This window comes from Lissotriton helveticus, chromosome 7, assembly GCF_964261635.1.
Source record: "Lissotriton helveticus chromosome 7, aLisHel1.1, whole genome shotgun sequence".
Lineage (NCBI taxonomy): Eukaryota > Metazoa > Chordata > Amphibia > Caudata > Salamandridae > Lissotriton > Lissotriton helveticus.
Genome location: NC_136068.1, coordinates 699,732,643 through 699,739,298, shown reverse-complemented (window position 1 = coordinate 699,739,298; position 6,656 = coordinate 699,732,643). Strand labels below are relative to the sequence as shown.

At 49.4% G+C, this 6,656-nt stretch overlaps 1 pseudogene; it reads left to right on the top strand.

Annotated features, from left to right (window-relative positions):
- Positions 1–4,733, top strand: part of LOC144771028 (28S ribosomal RNA) — an 8,670-nt pseudogene extending 3,937 nt beyond the window's left edge.
- The last annotated feature ends 1,923 nt before the right edge of the window (positions 4,734–6,656 follow it).

Sequence of the window (6,656 nt, the reverse complement as noted above, 5' to 3'; positions counted from 1 at the left end):
AAAAGACTCTCATTTTTTGTTGAATTGAATACGAGACAAAAAGGCTTCATAAAGGTGAGAGGTTGTCTCGAGAATCTGACTCTCCTGCAAAATATCATAAAAGGGGCACAAAAAACAGTCACTCATTAGCAGTTGTTTTCATTGATATATCAAAAGCCTTCGACTCTGTCAGCCATGGTCACATTATACAGAGTCTCGCAAGGCAAAGAGTTCCATCATACATCAGAGACATAATAAAAGACTTATACACTGACTCAACAACATCTTTCAAGGGAAAGAACAACAAAGCAACTCCTGGAATACCAATTAAATCTGGGGTCAAACAAGGTGACTCTTTATTCCCACTACTATTTAACATTGCCATGGATCCTCTGATCTGTGATCTTCAGAAAAATGGCAAGGGCTTCACATTTGGATCAGATGATCTTATTGAACAAATCACCGCTCTTGCCTTTGCCGATGACATCGCAGTACTCAGCAGTACCTGGGAAGGGATGAGTACAAATCTGAAGATCATTGAAAAGTTCAGTAAAGCTACAGGATTAAAACTGAATGTGAAAAAGACACCTGGATTTTATATCAATAACCATAACGATAAAATACTGATGAACAACTGTAAACCATGGCAATTTGAAAAAGAAAATATTGAAAATATTCATCCAGGAGAAAGTGAGAGATACCTCGGATTGAACTTTGATCCACACACTGGTCATACTTGATAATCTACCACTTAAGCCCACGCAGAAAATTGAAATGTTGTGTCAGTACTTGGTACCTAAACTATCATTCAAATTAGAAATGACAGGAACAGAAGCAAAAACGTTGAATGTTCTGGATCAAACAATAAAAAAGTATGTCAAACACTTTCTACACCTTCCTGTATACACATGTGATGGTCTCCTATATTCGAAAAGATCATTTGGGGGCCTCAGTATACCAAAACTATGTACACAAATTGGTCTCAATAAAGTCAATAGTTTATTGTATCTCAGGGCAGCTCCAGACCTGTACATAGCGCATTCATTCATGTATGCAGGAGAAATTATAAATGAAAAAATTGATCACATCATCAAAAAACACAAACTCAACATTTTAGACAGTTGCTTTCTCAGCTATGATTTGAATTTGTTAGCAACATATGATTGGAGAAAAGAAGAGTTTGAGAAATGGGCAAATCTCCCTGTCCAAGGTGATGGTATAAAAGTAATCCAACCTCAAACCTCTGGATCAGCAAGCATAACAACATTAAAGAAAACCAGTACATAGCTGCGCTGATGTTAAGAGCAAATGTTTTATATACCAGAGAAACCATCACCATGAAATTGTGCATTTGCACCATGTAGGTATTGTAATGATGTTTGTGAAACAATTTCTCATATTTCAGGCGCATGTCCTAAAACTAAGGACATTAGGATAAGAAGACATAACAAAATTCTAGAATTGCTCATTGATAGAGCAAAAAGGTGTGGTTGGATGGCATATAGGGAACCTCATGTTAAGAATAATCAAGGAGAACTACGAAAACCAGATGTATTTGTATTTGTATTTAAATGTATAATGCGCAACAGCTACCCACAGTGGGTTTCCCGGCGCAAGGGATAGACTGAAGAAGAAAAACAGACCTCTCAACAGCACCATGAATCAGCCAAAAAGGCATGAAGATCATTAGAAAAGTATAGTTTTCAGTTTTTTCCTAATACAGAAAAGGTTGGTTTCTGATTTCAGAGAGATGGGTAGCGCGTTCCAATATTTGGGGCCTAGATGGGAAAAGGCCCGTCCCCCCATCCTTGCTAGCTTGAATCTTGGGACAACGAAGTCGCAGTTGGCAGAAGATCTTAAAGTGCGACTAGGCTTGTAGGGTTGAACCAAACTCTGCAAGTATTTTGGAGCCGAGCCCTGCTTAATTTGAAAAAGATAACATAGGGCTTTGAATTTAATATGGCTAGAGACCCTAAGCCAGTGTAGATCGCGAAGAGCCTGTGAGGCCGATAATCTCCTCGGGATGTTACATAGAAGTCGGGCCGACGAATTTTGAACAACCTGAAGTTTGTTAATGGTAGCAGCGTCGGCACCGAGATAGAGGACATTACCGTAGTCCAGGCGGGATGTTACTAACGCCTGGACAACGGTTCTCCTGGTAGCATGAGGCAGCATCCATAGAATTTTCTGGAGCCATCGCAAGGTGGCAAAGCAGATGGCGGCCTCCTTAATGGCCTGCTGTCTCATAGAGAGTTCGTCGTCTATGAGAAATCCGAGGTTATGGACCACAGAGGTTGGCTGGGGAAGGGGTCCCATGTCACTGGGCCAATGTTGGGGGCCCCACAGATCTTTATGCTTCCCTAAAATGAGGATCTCCGTTTTGTCACCGTTTAGTTTCAGCTATACGTGACAGTCCGGTTTTCAGGATCGATACACTGTTGCATCACTGCTGGAAAGGGAGAAAACAATTTGGGTGTCATCGGCGTATGAAAAAATAGTCAGCCCAGCGTCCTCCGCGATGGTGGCCAGGGGTCTCACACAGATGTTAAACAACAAGGGGCTGAGTATGGACCCCTGCGGAACGCCGTACGCCGACGGACATGTGGCAGATGTGGCTTAGTGGTTAAGACTTGGAAAGTGTGCTCACTTAAAAAGGAGGCAATCCAGGCCAACGCGGGACTGTCCACTCCCAGTGACCGAAGAGAGTTCAAAAGAATGGAAGTAGTGTTTACCAAAAATGGTACAGCTGTAGTGATTGATGTTTCAATTCGTTATGAAAATTCTCAGAATTCCCTTGAATTAGCATTTGAGAGTAAAGTGAAATACTATCAAGATCTGTCACAGCAAATCAAAGATCTCACAAAATGAAAAAACTGTTAAATTTCATGGCTTTATCGTCGGATGTCGTGGTATCTGGTCTCAATGTAATGATGTTGTTTCTGGCTGATTTAGGTCTACAAATGGCATTTCCATTCAAGAAAAATGTTTTCCTGACTACTTTAATGGACACTCTTAAAAGGTGCCAAGTATTCATGGACAATTGAGTATCAAACTTATACTGAGATGTACACTTTCTTGCAGCACACATGTCACCCTTATAAAACATAATGTTTTAAACACATAGGTTTATATAAGAGTTAGTATAGATGTGAATTTTCTAGATGGGAATTTTTCTAGATGTGCTTTTTCTAATTAGATGTGCAATTTGTAGATGTGTATTTTTGCCTTATATATATATATATGTGTGTCCTTATAACAATATAGATATAGTGGGTACATCATACTTATTGAAATGTCTTGAATGATGAATAGGTCTCAAATAATTGCATTCACATAATTATCACATATTGATTATTGATGTCCTGCTAATTATATTTTAATTCTCAGAAATGTTCGTAGACAATCTTAAAATTGTTGGAATAGTACTGCAATGTGTACTATCTCTGGCCTATACGTGATCCCAGTTGCAGTGAGGAAGTGAGGACAGCGTTCAGTGTGGCGGTAATCCGGCACGAAAGAATGTTGTATTGTTGGAAGCAAAACCGAATTAACGCTGATGGACAGCATAATAACCCAGAATGAGCCACCGCGAGGTGGTACAGATTAGCCAAATGCCTCGTCATCTAATTAGTGACGCGCATGAATGGATGAATGAGATTCCCGCTGTCCCTACCTACTGTCTAGCAAAACCACAGCCAAGGGAACGGGCTTGGCAGGATCAGCGGGGAAAGAAGTCCCCATTGAGATGGACTCTAGTCTGGCACTGTGAAAAGACATGAGAGGTGTAGGATAAGTGGGAGGCCCTCAGGCCGCCGATGAAATACCACTACTCTTATTGTTTTTTCACTTACCTGGTAAGGCGGGGGTGCGAGCCCCGCGGGGCTCTCGCTTCTGGCTCCAAGCACCCAACGTGCACGAACTGCTCTGGTGACAGTGGCAGGTGGAGAGTTTGACTGGGGCGGTACACCTGTCAAACGATAGCGCAGGTGTCCTAAGGCGAGCTCAGGGAGGACAGAATCTTCCCTCGGAGCAGAAGGGCAAAAGCTCGCTTGATCTCGATTTTCAGTATGAATACAGACTGTGAAAGCGGGGGCCTCACGATCCTTCTGACATTTTGGGTTTCAAGCAGGAGGTGTCAGAAAAGTTACCACAGGGATAACTGGCTTGTGGCGGCCAAGCGTTCATAGCGACATCGCTTTTTGATCCTTCGATGTCGACTCTTCCTATCATTGTGAAGCAGAATTCACCAAGTGTTGAATTGTTCACCACCTAATAGGGAACTTGAGCTGGGTTTAAACCGTTGTGAGACAGGTTAGGTTTAGCCTACTGATAATGTGTTGTTGCAATAGTAATCCTGCTCAGTACAAGAGGAGCCGCAGGTTCAGACATTTGGTGTATGTGCTTGGCTGAGGAGCCAATGGGGCAAAGCTACTATCTGTGGGATTATGACTGAACGCCTCTAAGTTAGAATCCACCTAAACCGTAATGCTACCACAGTGCCATGGAGCCTCGGTTCGCCTGGGATAGCCGGCCTCTCTCGGGTGGGGGGGGGGGGGTGCGTAGAGCCGCTTGCTTGGGGACCGGAGTGCAGACGGAAGGGGGCACCTCCATCACCCTTAGTGCACCGCATGTTCGTGGGGCACATGGTGCTAAATCATTCGTAGAGGACCTGGTTCTGGGTCAGGGTTTCTAAGTAGCAGAACAGCTACATCGATGCGATCTATCGAAAGTCATCCTCTGAGCCAAGCTTTTCTCTCTCCGTGCGTGGGTGCCCACAGACACCTCCCTCCACCACACCCAGGGGTGGGTCCCTCTGTTGCTAGGCCAGCGGGTGGGATGCAGGGGGGTAACACGGGTCCACGGGAGGCCACCTCCACCACGTGCCCTTCGGCACGGGGGCCTCCCCCTCCCATCCCTGCCCCATCGGGCTGCGGGGACGGGGCCATCATCTCCTGCAGGTCGGCAGGGTGACCAGATGGCCTCCCCTTCCCGCTGCTCCCGGGCAAGTCAGGCAGGGAGGTGAGCAGCAGCCACCCGGGGGAAGGAGCCTCCAGAGCAGCTGGCTCGGTGCACCTGGCCACCCTTGCTGGACTGCAAGGGCGACAGGATACGGCACCCTCCCAGGCCATCTGGGCACTGGGTTGTCGCGGGCCATCTGGTCGCCTGGCTGCGCGACCAGATGGCCCTGCGGGCAGGGCGACCAGATGGCCCTGCAGGCTGGGTGACCAGATGGCCCTGCGGGCCGGCGGCTGGGCTAACTCCAATTTCGTCCTTCCCCCACTACTTGGGGGCTTAATAGTCAAGGAAAATGGGCTCCCCGGGCAGGCCGTCGGGGAGAGGACAAGGCCTGAGCTTAACCCTCCTTGGTTCCGGCCGAGGGTCTGGGTGCTGGGGACAGGGGTCCACTGGGGCCCGGTGAGGCTCTTCCCGGCCTGGCTAGGGCTCTGAAACTGGGACCGGGCCCAGGGCTTGAGCTCCCTCCATCAGACCGCGGAGTGCATGAGTCCCCATTCTGCAAGCCGTCAGAGGGTGCGGGTGCTGGGGACGGGGGTCCACCGGGGCCGGGGAGGCTCTCCCAGGACTGGCTAGCGCTCGGAAGCTGGGACCGGGCCCGGGGCTTGAGCTCGGTCCGGCGGGCCCAGGGGTGTGTGAGCCCCCCTTCCTGCAAGCCATCAGAGGGTCCGGGCACTGGGGACGGGGGTCCACCGGGTCCCGGGGTGGTTCTCCCCATCCTGGCTAGGGTTCAAAAGCTGGGACTGGCCTGGGGCTTGAGCTCTGTCCGGCAGGCCCCGGGGTGCGTGAGCCCCCTGCCCTGAAAGCCATCAGAGGGTCCACGCGCTGGGGACAGGGGTCCACCGGGGCCGTGGAGGCTCTCCCCGGCCTGGCTAAGGTTCAGAAGATGGGACGGGTCCGGGGTTTGAGCATCGTCCGGCTGGCCCCAGGTTGCGTGAGCCTCCCGTCCTGCAAGCCAGCCTAGGGTCCGGGCGATGGGGACGGGGGTCCACTGGGGACCGGGGAGGCTATCCCTGGCCTGGCTGCTTTCAAAAGCAGGGACTGGGCCGGGGAGCAGGGGTGGCTGGCTTCATCCACTATGCTGTTAGGGCGGAGTTTTATGCCCACCCCTAGAGTTCACCAGCGCTATTAGGAGAGATTTATTTCACTTCCTGTGGCCTGTTTGCCCCATTGGGGCAGCACAAGCAGCCAGTCCGCTAGGAAGCTCAGCTGTGAAGCATCTCAGACATGCAGGGAGAAGTCCCAGGCAAGCAAAGGTTTGTCCACCATAGAGTCACCCACTCCTCCACAGCCACTCCTGTGAGCCCCCAACAAGCAACACACCTGAGACCGTGTAGGTGGTCCCAGCCCAGGTCAGCTCTGCAATACAGGTGGGTGAGAGGAGCCATAGCAACCCAGATCCAAGTGGAGTGTTGATGCCGCTGTGTCTTGTCCACCAGATCGGTCTACCCCACTCCAACTGCCATGCAATGAAGATGGAGATCCTCAGGCTGGTCAAAATTCTGCCCCTGTGCTGCTTCAGACAGGGCAGAGACCGCTGCTGAGAGTAAGGGTGGCAAGGGCCACTGTAGGTATCATGTCAGGTATCATGTCAGGAGGCCTGAGAACCCAAGGGCAATGTGGGCTCCCAGCTGTCACAGGCGGAGAGAAAATCGCAGATGTGC